Raw genomic sequence first — 14,570 nt, 5'->3', positions numbered from 1 at the left:
GGGGGAAGGCACGACGAACCATGACATTGGCCCCGCACCCGCCTCAGGGTCATAACGGGACATGCAGCCTGGACCTCACCCTGGACCTCACCCCACGCCCCCCTCTCTGTGCGCCTCCCCAGCTGTGCAGCCCAGGCCTCACCCGGCTCCCCAACCTGCGCGCTCCTACCAGCACCCCCTTACCTGCCCTGTGACGGCAGCAGAGGCGACGGCAAGTGGCGGCCCAGACCCCAAGCCGCGTTCCTCCTCGGGAACAGGTCCAGGGGCGCCTGGCTCCCGTCCAGCTTCCACATGCGCCAGGCGGGGTCCAGCGTCTGCGTGGACTCTCGGGGTGGGGCTCCCGCTGTCCGGTTCTCTGCCAGCCGGGCCGGGCAGGCTGGGTGGTAGGATAGTAGAGCGGGCCCACCCCTCTGCCTGCCCTGCTCTTCTCTGGGGAAACAGGGTACAGGACTCATCAAATTGCCACAGGGGCATCCCTTCCCCAGCAGTGCTGGTCCTTAGATTTGACCTCACCAAAGTGCTTGCACAACTTTCAAAGATGTTTTTTCTTCAGTAACATGAATTTAAAACAATCAGTATGTCATCAAGGCATTTTCAGAAGTGATCTGCCCTGAGGCTAAATATACACACATAAATACACACATATACACATAAATATATACACACATACATACAGGAAAGAGACAGGTGGACTGAAACACAGAGAGACAGAGAGAGAGAGAGAAGACAGACAGACAGACAGAGAGGCACTGAGAGACAGAGAGAGAGAGAGAATGAACACTGGAGATGGCAATGAGTGGAAGTTACGCACATTTTCACAAGTCAGTCTACATGTCAGAACCCGGTCCCAGTATCCATCCACCCTGCAGGGGAGTGTGTGGGAATCACACAAGGATGTGTGACCAGAAGGCAAAAAAAAAAAGCAGGGAGCCACTGTGGGGCAGCGCACCCGAGGCCAAGATGGGGCACTGGGCCTGAATCTGACACGACAGAATGACCTAGGAGGTTGCATGCCAGAATGGACGATATCAGAGTTGTGTTTAATTTCAACCCGCCTACAGGGAGCTGGGAAGCAGGCGGCAAGGAGAGTGACTTTCCGCAGAGCCCAGGGCAGACCCTGGCCTGTGTGGGGTGTGCCCTGCTCCCACCAGCCCTCTGTGGGGCCCTTCCTTTGCTGAGTCTCTGCATGAACTCCCTGTGATGCCAGCCCGCAGAGGTGACAGGTGCTGTAGGTGTTTGTGGTTCTAGAGACAGGATGGCTTTTCTAGGAAGCAGGGTCCGGAATGATCCCCACTGGGCGGATGGGGGATTGGGGAGACCCTGAGAAGCAGGTGGCTTGTCCAGGGTGACAGCACTGCTGGTGGGGGAGCTGGGTCTTAACCCAGCTGTGTCCTCAGAGCTGTGGCCCTGGCTGTATCCAGGCCTCCCTAGGGCTATAGGAGGGGCCGAGTTGATGTCACTGTGTGGAAATGGCATGGGGTGGGAAGTGAGCCATCAGCTGCCCAGAGAGGCCCTTGGGGAGCTTTGTGTAAGGAGGAAGCTTGGGGAAGGGGACCCCAGGAAGTGACCTCACTTCCCTGGCAACACAGCCCAACAGAACTTGGAACCCAGGTCACCAGGCACCTGCTCTGTAGAGAAGAACACTTCGCAAGTGACTTGGCTGGTGAACTCAGCTCAGCTCAGAAATGTTTTGTTGCGTCCCAAGATCCCGAGGTCGCGGCCCCCGGAAAGCTCGCAGCAATGGCCTTTGCCAACAGTGCCGGCAGTGGGTCGAGTCTCACCCCAGGCGCCTCTGGCCTTTTGGCCACAGGGACCGAAAGGTAACACAGGGAGGCCCAGGGCAGGCCCGCCCAGGCCGGGCCACCACTCAGAGCCCCCCCGGGTGGCCCCACGGCCCCTTCCTGACTGGTGGAGGTGGGGCAGTCATGTTGGGGGGGTCCTGCCTCAAGCAAGAGCAGGCTGAGGAAGGGTCAGAGGCCTGGGGGGCCGATCACATCCACAACCTGGGTCCACGTGGGCTGGATGGGATGTGGAGAACCGGGGCAGGGCCCTGCTGCCCGAGGTGGCGCCCATGCCCTCTGGGAGTGTCTCTTGCCTCCCGGGTGACTGAGATGACCAAGGTGCCAGTCTGATTTGGCAGGAGAGGGTCGAGTGGGGCAGAAGCAGGAGTGGTCCTGGCCGGGCAGGGCTCTAAGACCTCCGGGCCGGGCCGGCTGCCGGTCACTGTCATTGCAGAGGCAGACACCGCAGGATCCGGGGAACCAGGACACTCATGCCACCTCCCCAAGTGAGGGGCTGGTGTGCCACACTGTGGAAGGCCAGCACAGGCTCCGGAAGAGTCTAGGTATGAAGGGCTCCCCACCACCAAGGCCTACTGCCCAGACACCGACCAGGTCTCTCCCCAAGATCTTGCCCAGGGCTGAGGGGCAGCTCAGCACCCCCGGCTCTGACCTGGAGCACCATGCCCACTTCCCGGGGATTCAGGTAGAGGACCAGGAGCCCCCCAAAGCAGAGCCCAAAGGTGAGAAGGGCGGGGCTGGTGCGGGTGTGTAGGTGAGGGAGGGCGGAGCGCTGGGACACACAAGGAGGCATCCGCAACGGCTGCTGTTGGAACCAGAGCAAAGACTGGCCTCAGACCACCTGTCTGGAAGAATTTAGAAACAGAACACAGCCTGTGGGCACTTGCTTGGTGGGAGCTGTCTGCAAAGCTCTGGGAAGACTTCTGTCCTTGAAAGGCACATGGAAAGGGAGGCATATGGGTACCTTTTTCCACTGTCAAGCCTGAGTACAACCACTAGACTTAAAGCTCTCTCCACGTCCAACAGTTACAGGTCCAGAGCAGGCAGAGGCAGGGGAAGACGGCACAGAACAAAAACAGGACCACCAGGATCCAGCAGGAGACAGCAAGCTCCCTCCTGCTGCTCCTGCTGAACTTGCTGCTCCTGAAGATCCTGCAGCTCCTGCTCATCTTGCCGCTGCTGAAGAGCCTGCCACTCCTGAAGAGCCTGCTGCTCCTACTGATCTAGCCACTCCTAAAGAACCTGCTGCTCCTGAAGAGCCTGCCGCTCCTGAAGAGCCTGCTGCTCCTGAAGAGCCTGACAGTCTTGAAGAGCCTGCTGCACCTGAAGAGCCTGCTGCTCCTGCTGATCTAGCCACTCCTCAAGAGCCTGCCGCTCTTGAAGAGCCTGCTGCTCCTAATGATCTGGCCACTCCTGAAGAGCCTGCCGCTCCCGCTGATCTTACCGCTCCTGAAGAGCATGCAGGTCCTGCTGATCTAGCCGCTCCTGAAGAGCCTGCCACTCCTGAAGAGCCTGCTGCTCCTAATGATCTGGCCACTCCTGAAGAGCCTGCCGCTCCCGCTGATCTTACCGCTCCTGAAGAGCATGCAGGTCCTGCTGATCTAGCTGCTCCTGAAGCGCCTGCCACTCCTGAACAGCCTGCTGCTCCTGCTGATCTAGCTGCTCCTGAAGCGCCTGCCGCTCCTGCAACTGCACATGCACCACTGGGCACTGGAGAACCTGTTCAGGCATCATCACCCCCTAGGGCTGAGCCCCCTCTGCCCCCTCCTACACCTTCTCCAAAATCCCACTATGAATCCCTTCCCCCACCTGAAGTTGACTTCACTACCCCTGAAGTTGTTTTTGTTTTGCTTTCCTTTATTTTACTTTGTTTGTTTCACCCCATGGTTGGCATCCTTTATTTTTCCGCTTCCTATTTCCTTAAATAAATTACAGATTTTTTCCCTTTTAAATTGTGCAATTCAGGAACATTATTGCATTCACATGCTGTGCGACCATCACTACCATCTAGTTTTACGCTATTTCTTTCCTGAAAATAATACCCTGGATCCAAAGTGCGCACTCCCCTTCCTTCCTCCCCCAGCCCCTGGTGGTCAGACCCCCAAGCCATGAGGCAAAGGCCAGGCTGCAGCAAAGCTGTGGATGCATGACGACAGTGTAGTGGAGTGGCCTGCAGATGGCAGCGTAGCGATCGTAAGACATGACTGCCAGGAGGATACATTCAGTCGCCCCCAACCAGTGGGAGATACAGAACTGGGCCACACAGCCTCCATAGCGGATGGTCTTCTGTGGACCCCAGAGGTTGACCAGGAGTTGTGGGATGATGCTCGTGGTGAAGCTAATGTCCAGGAAGGAAAGGTTGACAAGAAAGAAGTACACAGGTGTGTGGAGGTGCACATCCATACAGGAAAGCAGAATGATGGTGCTGTTGCCCAAGACGGACACCACATAAATCCCTGAGACAATGACGAAAAGGACAGGTTCTAGCGAGGGTCGTTCAGAGAAGCCCAGAAGCACAAAGACTTCTGGAGAACTCCCACTGGCTACTTCCACCATCACGCAGAGCTAGAGGTGGGCACAAAGCCCACCTGCAGGTGAGTGGGGGGCACAGGGTATCAAGCACTAGGGGTTGTATCAGCGAGCAAACTTTAAACGTAAATGCATAGCCACTGTATTTGAAAGCACCCATCCAACTGCTCCATGGATGATCTTGTGCCATCTTCCTGAAGGCCAACTTGGAATGCGTGCTAGAAGACATGGAAATAATCATAGCCTGGGGAAAAAATGGACATTCATGCAAAACTCTTGGACAGTTATGCGCTATTTCTTTTTTATTGAAATATTACTTACAGTAGCAACATCTGGAGTCAACCTAAATTTTTAGTGATGAGGTTTTCAATGGGTGGAGGATGGCATTTCATGTGGTGAAACACTGCACTGCCTTTAAAACTGAGCCTGTGCTGCCTCCCTACTCAGTTAATAGTCACACGGAGTCCATTCTGACGTTTCTCTTTCTCTCAAATCCCACAACTATCAGCAAATTTTTGCTTTATTATTAAATATAACCAGAGTCTCATCACCTCTCACCACTTACGCTGCTACTCCCCTGGCCCTTACTGTTATCATTTACTGCCTGAACAACTGACCTCACATTCTGACTGGTCTTCCTGCTTCCCTGTTACTTGCCTTCAAAGCATACTCAACACAGCAGCCTGAAGATTACATTAAGAGACAATATGAGAATACGAAAGTGAATATATGTATATTCATGTATGACTGAAGCATTGTGCTGCACACCAGAAACTGACACAACACTGTAAGCTGACTATACTTCAATTAAAAAAAAAAGAATTACCCTGTGTACACAGCATTAGACTACAAGCTTAGAAGTGTACTAGCTGAGGAATACTTGCTGTAAGAAGTTTTAATCCAAGAAAGAAAAGTAAAACAGATTAAAATTTACACACAAAGGTACAAGCATGTATCGTATTTCTACATACTAAAGCCTCAAACAGAATTCTATTTTTATTGTACATAAATATAACCATGCAACAAAGTTATAAAAATAAATTAGTTATACTGAGATACAAAAGTGCTCAGTATTTTAAAGGGATAAGGAAAAAATAAAGCACGGAATGCCAAAAAAAAAAAAAAAAAGAGAGAGAGAGAGATGATAAGATCACACTGCTTTACTGCTCACTACCCCCATTATTGTGGAACAAGGCTTTTCCTCCAAAACAGTCACATGCTTGCCTTCTCACCTCCATCAGGTTGGTCTTCAAAAGTCATCTTTCATTGTCTTATTTAATACTGAAAACCCACCCAGCTCCCTTCTCTCCTTTTCCTGTTTTATTTTTATTTATAGTACTTATCACTATAGAATAAACACGCTATTCTAATTTATTATGTTCATTATCTGTCCCTTTCCATTACAGTATAAATTCCATGGAGCCATGCCTTCCTGTTATTTTGCTTATTGCATTTAGACACTAACCCAGTGTCTAATACACAGAAGTCCTTTAATCAATAGCCACTGAATGGGTAAACTGTAAGACAGATTGTTAGGATGGTATGTGGTCATGGTGGAGGCAGAACTAAAGAAATGGAAAGGTATAGCTGATTCTCACTCACTCACAGGGCAATCTCACAGCAGTATTGTCAACAAAGAACTCTTGGAACTGTCAAAGTCATGCACAGGTGACTCCAGTGATCTCTTCATCTTACACACGGGGAGTAAAACAAAGGATGAGCCAGCAGGGATGATGTGTGAAGCCAGAAGCCTCCATAGAAGCAAATCGATAATCTCAATCTGCTTCCATTGTCCCTGAACATTTCTGGAGCCCTTATTTACAAAAACATGAATTTTTTCTTCCCTTTCTTTTAAAAGGAAGAGTAAATTCATTAAAATTAGAGCCCATTGAGATGTGAGGAACAGAGCAGCTGTAAACTCAACTGTCAATCCTTTTAAAGTCCCAGAGAGTGAAACTTACTTATCTCTATAACTGGCATTTTATGAAGCAAAATAAACTTGAAGACATGTACATTCACAGTGTTTTAAAATACATGGAGAGTTTCCCAGTGCATTTTGTAGAAACGGAGCTCAGAGAGCCTCAGGCATTTGCCAAAATTCACACATAGAAGTTATACTGGTGTGGACTTAACTGAGTTAGAATGCAGAGAAAATCCTCTGCTTTGCGTAGAGAAGACCTGAGCAGCACTGAAACTCTGAGAAAGCACCCGGGAGATGGATTCTGACCCCCTCCAAATTCAGGAAGCATGGAGAGCTGTCAGAACACTGGTGGTTTCATAGTGTGGATGTGGGAGAGGAGAAGTGAGCGAGGATAGTCATGTGTAACTGAGTCATGGCACAATAAAGTAATTGCCCTGTACAGACAGTCACCTCAGACAAACTGATGAGGACATCAAAAAGTAGAACAGTAAACCGAAAACTGCATTGTCCCCCTGGGTGTTAACTATCTCCTCTGGAGATATGAAAATTTTGTTGACCCACATATGAAGAAAATGTTTGAATGTCACCAAGAGAGGGGGACCAAGAGATCAGTCATGGTCATGAAGTAATATAATAGTTTGGTAGAATTTTTGAGGACATAGAGATCTTTGTGACAATCAGTGGCTCACTCAAAGGCCAAGAGCTCCTCAGAGCTCCTTGGAGCACACTCAAGACAACAAGATTCTTAGTACAAAAATAACATTCCTGGTAAAGGAAGAGTTTTGTTCATTCAGTGAGTAACCAAAATTGTTACAGTGAAAAAAAAATCACTCTTGAAAATGTGGCCCCCACCCCAAGTCCTGTGACATTATGACAAAGAAAGGTAGCATGGTGACAGTTACGGGGATGAGTCCAAATTTTGTGAGTCAATTATGCAGTCACAAACTCTACCCATGAATGCGGGCAACCTGCTAAAATACCAAAGACTACAAGAAGAGCGAATTAGATTACTGAAATGGATCAGTGCTCATCAATCTTAATTGAAACTGCCAGAAACTCCGTGTTCTGTTTTATCTTAAATACCATGAAAAACAAATAGACCCCAGAATGTCACTTACTGATGGGGAGACAGCAGCAGCATCTTTCTGCATTCAGGTGCAAACATTGTATAATGAGCTGTATTTTATTTCAAGAATCGATAAGATCCACAAACTCAGGGCATGTGACATTAAAAAGCAGGAAAGCAGCCAACAGATTTAGAAGCCATAAAAATACTGGAAATCTCCAAGCCAGTAGTGGCAAGTGTGCTAGACTGTCTTCAAATGCATGTGTAAGGACAGAGCCTTAAGTTTTAAAATCAGAATAGGTTTAAATTAGAAGAAGCACTTTTTTTCCCCTAAGAAAACTGTCAGCAAAAGTAGTGAGGATGATTCATAGTGTTTTCAGAATAAGAAATATATGCCAACCCCAAAGGACCAAGTGTGTCATAAAACCCTTAAAATCACAAGACATTCATTTTATCCCTTGGAGCAATCAGGAGGCAGACAGAGGGTAATGATGTCAGGAAGATGAAATTGGAAGGAACGAAGCTTTGGTTTTTTTTTTCCCTATTGACTGATTGCAATTTTATTATAATTTCTGTACACACAGAATTGATTCTTTTCATGAATAAAATGTTATTTTAGGTTTTTATACTGCCTAACATTGATTGCAGAACATAAGAATCAGTTATGTCTACACAAAATTTATCATGTAGTGGAGGGGAGAGTCTGAAATATTTGCCTATACCATAATTTTGGTACAGGTTTTAAAGGTTTTTTTGAAATCCAATTATTCTATTATTGGTGTACAATACAATGACGAACTAATTTTTTTTGCTAGATCGTTTATATTTACTATGGTAAAACACATATAACACATACATTTACCACTGTAACCAAGTTAAAGTGTACAAATCAGTGGAATTAAGTGCAATTACAAAATAGTGCAACCATCATTAGTATCTGGTTCCAAAACTTTTGTCACCCCCCACATGCTCTCTTTAAGCAATCACTTTCTATTTGCTTTCCCTTCTCCAGTCTTTAGCAACAATTAAATCTACTTTGTCTCTATGGATTTGACTATTTTGGATATTCCATACAAATAAAAACATACAGTATGCGGTATTTTATGTTTGACGTCTTTCACTTAGTATAATGTTTTCAAGGTTCTTGGATACTGTAGCATGTATCAGTATTTTACTTATTTTTATAGCTGAGTAATATTCCATTGTGTGACTTCACTGCATTATGGTTCTCTATTCATCTGTTGATTTAAAAAACAGAAATTCATTTTGAACTGTTTCCCTCTGTACTCTTTGATTTGTATAATAAAAAGAGCCTCAGTAGAGGACTGTTACTAAGAATTTGACCTGTGAAATTATTCAGGACTGGGTTTGTATATTGCACTGGCACTAATTAGTTTGGACTGTTAGTCAAGTCTCTAAGTTAACTGTTCCAGTTTTTTGATATGTATTTTAAAGGGTTTTCAGAGTATTATTCTAATTTGTAAGGTAAGATCTGCGCCTGTCATAGTTACTAATACATTCCCCACTGTCCCATATATTTGCCTGATATCTCGCATGTTGACAATGCCTAATATATATTTATTATTATTATTAGTCAATGAATGAACGATTCTGGAGGTAGTCTGTTAATCAGAGTATAAAATGATCTTTTTTTTCTTAGCTTTATTAAGATATAATTGACATATAACCTTGTGTAAGTTTTAAGATGTTCCAACATGTGTTTTCTCTCCAAAGCACCAAATGACTCTCTCCCATCAGCTGGATGTCAATCCAACTAATTTTGACACTATATAATGCAAATTACTCCTGAGTGACCCTGCAAGGGGCTATCATGAACCCCACTTTAAAGATGAGGCAACTGAGGCTTTGCGTGGGCAAATGACTTGCTGAAGGCTATGTGGTTATTAAGTAGTAGAGCAAGGAGTGCACATGGGTTTGCACCTTAAATAATATATTTCTTATCCCCTCACTCCCTTAGTTATCTAATGCAGTCTAATGGGTTCAAATACTAACTATATCATGAAGACTCTCCAAATTATATCCCTGGCCAGCACACCCACACCCAACTTCAGATTCATACAGTTCATTGTCTATGTTATATCTTCATTTGGAAGATGGAATGGACTAAACTGCATTCCTCCAAAATTTATATGTTGATGCTCTTAACCCTACTGTGACTATGTTTGGAGATGGCTCCTTTAGGGATAATTAAGTTTATCCGAGTGAGGTCATAAGAGTACTACCCTAATCCCATAGGACTGGTGTCCTTATAAGAAGTTGAAAAACACGAATCTGCTTCTCCTTCCTCTCTCTCTCTCCCCATCTCCCTCTCCCACCCTGAGCATGCACAGAGGAAAGGCATGTGAACACACAGTAACAGGAAGGCTATCTATAAGTCAGGAAGAGAGACCTCACCAGAAACCAACCTTGATGACACCTTGATCTAGGATTTTCAACTTTCAGTACTGTGAGAAAATAAATTCCTGTTGTTCAAGCCACCTAATGTGTGATTTTCTTTGGCAGGCTAATACCAATTCCAAATTTAACACTTCAGAAAATGAGCCCTGTTCCCTACCAGATCTGCTCTAGCTTCACCCTCCCCATCCCAGTTGATAATAACTCTATTCTACTAGGTTCTCAAGTCAGAAATCACATAGTCAACTTTCATCACTCACTTTTCCACTCCCTACCCTCACTCAGCACATGAGATCTCTCTGAAAGTCCTACTGGCTCTATCTTTAAAATATTCAGATTACAATTACTTCTCACAACTTGTATCCCTGTGTCAACCATAATCACTGTATTAAAATGTAAGTCACATAGAATGTATCTTATTCGAAAGCATTCACTCCCATTCACCTGACTCTGAATAAAGACGCAACATTGCCGTAACAACCCACGAAGCCCTATACTAGCTGCCCCTTCACCTTCCATATCCATTACTTCTCTGACCCGATGGCCCACCACTTCCCCCATTCCTCCCCTGGCTGTACCCACAGGAGTCTCTGTTGTTCCTGACACATGACAGGCACTCATCTGACATTACTTTTGTCCCTGCTGAGGACTCTGCCTAGAACCACCACCCTCTCCTCATGTCTCTCCTCAAGTTTCACCTGGGGAGTGACTTTCGCTGTTGCACTACTCACAATGGCAGACCCGCCCTTTCTCCATTCCTGCTCCGCTCCTCTCGAGAGTACTTTCCATCACCTCACATTCCAGATGCGTATTTCCTCATTCCCACGTCTGTGCCTCCTTCTTTCAGAATGGAAGCTCATGAAGGCAATGGTTTGTTCATTTCCTTCTGCATCGCCAGCTCCCAGAGCATGGTCACACAGATGCTGCTTAATGCTCATGTGTATAAATATGCTGAACTGCACAGTGTGAGACCGTGGCCGCCTGGAGAATGCAAACAGCCCTAGGGAAGAAGGAATTCTCTCTCTGTTGAAAACAAGTAGTCTTTTCTTCAACTTGCCCATTCCAGAGCTGAACACGCTGTTAGAAGAGATAATTAGCTTGACTGTGGTGAGTGCTTCACAGTATATACCAAAATATCATGTCATACATCTTAAATAGATGCTATTTTTATTTACCACCTCAATAAAGTTAGACAAATAAAACAAAAGAGAGATAAGATCTCCCACAGGGTTTTGCAGTTTCCTTTTTTTCTTTTCTATTTATCTGCAACTTTACAATTATTGCGCTACTTCACGTATCTTGTAAGCTGCCATCACAGATTTCTCAAAGACCTGTGTAGTCTTAGTTTTGTTTTAAAACATTTTTTTTTACAATTATAATAGTGGAGTTTTTTGGCCAAAATTTTCTTCAATTCAAAGTTTTTTTTTCCATATTGAAGATAATAAAACAAAAACAAATACACTTCATTACTTAGAACAATATATTCCATATGCACAGCCATTGAGCTTCTCAGAATTTGAATTTCCCCATGCATCACTGAGCAAAGCAATGGCATGGACTCCCGTCATGTGGGTCACATGGGGAGATGTTAGCCCAAGGGTACAAACTTGCCCGTGGAAGACAAGTAAGTTTTGGGACCTGATGCACAGACAGCATCGTGATTATAGCTAACAATACCATACTATGTAGTTGAAAGTTACTAAGAGACTAGATCTTATGTGGCATTTAACCATATAAACCAGCTGATTGTCTTCTGAATGGTGTGCCTTTCAACTGAAAACAGATTATAAGAACAAAATGTCCAAAGTTATTATTGAGCATGGGTCAAAGAGCATTTGAATAATACAGATTTTTATTTTATATTTTATTTATGTTTAATTTTATAGATTCCAGAAAGAATGCTGATAGATTACTAAACTATGTATGTTTAACTCTCTACGTATAATAAATCTAAGTCATCTGCTTCTACACCCACTATCAATTCATAACGACATCAGTTTTCTGCAACTTAACCTCTAACCTTAGCGGGATGTAAACATCAGAACCATTAAGATTTGCCAATTCTTAGTGTCAATGACTGCCAGTTCATTCAAGGAAGTTGAGCTTATTAACTGCTAGTAAAGGATCAAATGCCAGAGGGAAATGCAGCATGAAGTTTGCCTTAGGGGAAAGTTCCTAGGAGGTGATAGAAAGGATGTTCTGTTGAGTATGCTAATTAAAGGTTGAGTATTTGCATTCTGATTAGGGAGAATGAGGCCACAGATCTATACACAGTTTGTTAAACCAAGCTGAATCTTTCATTGTTCAGAATACGTTTTTTAGCTAGGTCGTGGTCTTAAAAGGGATGGTAAACAAGACCTCAAATTCTTCAAAACTATTAACTTTGGTTTTTTTAATCCTTCAAAGTTTCTGGTCATTTCTGGAAGGAATGAGGAAATAACTCAAGGAAACAGCTTTCATTGTGATATATTTCTGCAAGTGGTGTCATAAAAGGAAATTTCCCTTCTACATTTGAAAATGTGTTGTGGCAACAAGGACACATCCCTCACAAGTTCCAGATAAGGATCAGTCGAGCTAATTATAACATTGTTGAGCATGAACTCCTCATTCTCATCATCATCACCAACTAGGCAATTGTAGATGACTGTTCTCTGACTATCAGAATAAATGGAAAGCATTTTGTGTCCTTTTCCAAACAAATGAAAGCTGAACTTGTTGGTAGGCAGGAGACCAAGTAGAGTGAAAAAGCAAGTAGAGAATACTGACAGGGAGGACTCTTGCAGAGGATAGAAATGACCTGCATCTGTGGGGAAGTTGAGGCACTGGCTTTGAAATGACTGGCATCTCTTACTCTTCTGCACAGCACTGAGAGTGCTAAATGAAGCTCCTATGACGTGCACGTCTGTTGTGCTCGGTCAACTCTCACCGCCACCATCATTGCGGAATACCTTACAGTTCACTAAAACTCACTTTCACTTATACACTATCCATTCTACAGATGAAGAATGCAAGTCCCAGGAGGTTCACTGGTTAGCCTTCGGTAGTAGATTTAAAGTCTTGTCCTTCCAGATGGACTCATGCTAGTGTGAGCAGAGAGGAAGTTAAAGAGGCTGAAGAAACTAGAGGCCTTTGGTGTTACCACATCTCCATCATTTAGTGTCTGAGGTCCAACAGGGCCTGCTTAATTGAGCATGTAGGGGATGATGAGTTTTATCTGTGAGTAATAAATGGTTTATTACACTGGCTCTCAAATCTTAGCAGGCAATAGAATAGCACATGCCCAGAGTTTCTGATTCAGCAGGTGTGAGCTGGGACCTGAAATCTGTATTTCTAACAAGTTTTCAGGTGACACTGATGCCGCTGGTCCTGGGACCATGCTTTGAGAATCCCCGGCCTAGTACCTTCCTCCTTAAAGGACCAGCAGGAATGGCATCAGTAGGGAGCTTGATGGAAAGACAAAGCATTAACCCCAGTTGGAAAGAATCAGAACCCACACTTACAAGGTCCTTAGATCACTGTGAAAGTTTGGGAAACAAGGCTTTGGTACACAGGTTCTTAAATATGAACTAAGTAAACCATAAACCCAGAATGGGGTGTGAGACAATCCTGCTTCAAATATATTTCTCTCACTCTGGTGATTGAAACATAACTAGTAATACAAAATTTAGAAATGATTATAAGGCACTTGAGACCCATGAGCTGTGTCGATGGGGAGCAGTAACTTAAACATCTTCAGCCATGGTATTTTTATTTGGGAAAAAAGAAGGAATTGGAACAGATGAACATGCAGTTTCTGAATTCAGCAGATCAATTTCATGCTGGATACAAACTGAAGAAAATCAGTTACCTGTTCTGCTCTCCACTTGGGGGGAAACGTAATGAATAAGCCATTTCACCCCCCCCCCAACAGCAGTGGCTCAGAGTCAGCAGTCAGCTAATCACCTGCTTTGAAATTATCACTATGGCCAGCTTGTACTTTGTGGCTCTGATGGGTGGTGTAGGGGAGGGAGTGGGGGACCAGATGGTGGAGATGAGTATGTTAGGCCCTGTCTCCTTCCTGCTTGTAATAATAGCCTTAGAACAACAGGAAGAACAATTGCTCTACCTCGAATAACGTTCAGAACTTTCTATTTTCATACTCTTTCTGTGCAGACTAGTCTTCTGAAGCATCAGACTGCTGAAGAAAGATATTTACACTTGATTTGATTTTTATGAATAGAAGAACAGACATTTTATTTTTAATTATCATTCTTTTTCCTTACAAGAGTTTCTTTTTGTGTGTTTGGAAGAGGACAAAATATTGGGAGTCTTCAAATCTCAGATTTCTGAGAAATAGGATGGCCCCTGCCATGTATGAGCCTGAAATCCTGGAATTTCCTTGGAAGCAAAGTAAACCCAGAGTGTTAGATTTATTCTCTCCCACTTCAGCTTGATTCTCCCCCTACATTACACACACACACACACACACACACACACACACACACACACACCCTGCCCCTTCCTGTCCCCCTCCCCTTCAGATCCGCCCCTGTCTACTTTACCATGCCTATGCCCATCCCCAGGCAGCTTGTGATTGGTGAAAGCACAGGCCAGTGGTCCGATGCAACATCCTGCCCTGTATTGTGGCTGTTGTAACTTTGGTCAAGGCACCCAGGATCTGAGAAACAGAGTCACTGTGAAGGATGGGAAATTATCTCCTGAGAGAATTCAGGTGAGTCCTGACTCCAGGCACAGCCCTTCTTGGAGAAAGAGAGCAGGGAGAAGGAAGCTAGGTGTATGCATTTGGAATAGGGGGGCAGTTTGACTTGAAGAAGGCTGAACTTGAAGACAGCATCCTCTA

General features: G+C 44.9%; 2 long non-coding RNA genes across 2 annotated transcripts in view; one reads left to right on the top strand and one right to left on the bottom strand.

Moving 5' to 3' along the window:
- LOC140685608 (uncharacterized) overlaps window positions 1–14,570 on the bottom strand; it is a 64,455-nt gene that overhangs the window by 13,164 nt on the left and 36,721 nt on the right. The window lies entirely within an intron of this gene.
- On the top strand, window positions 1,030–2,923 carry LOC140685609 (uncharacterized). Its single transcript, XR_012058858.1, has 3 exons — window positions 1,030–1,820; window positions 2,236–2,344; window positions 2,826–2,923. It is a non-coding gene; the product is annotated as an uncharacterized lncRNA (long non-coding RNA).

The sequence above is a fragment of the Vicugna pacos genome, chromosome 15 (genome assembly GCF_048564905.1).
Source record: "Vicugna pacos chromosome 15, VicPac4, whole genome shotgun sequence".
NCBI classification, from domain to species: Eukaryota; Metazoa; Chordata; class Mammalia; order Artiodactyla; family Camelidae; genus Vicugna; species Vicugna pacos.
The sequence above is the reverse complement of the archived record's forward strand: the minus strand, read 5'-3'. Positions and strand labels throughout refer to the sequence as shown.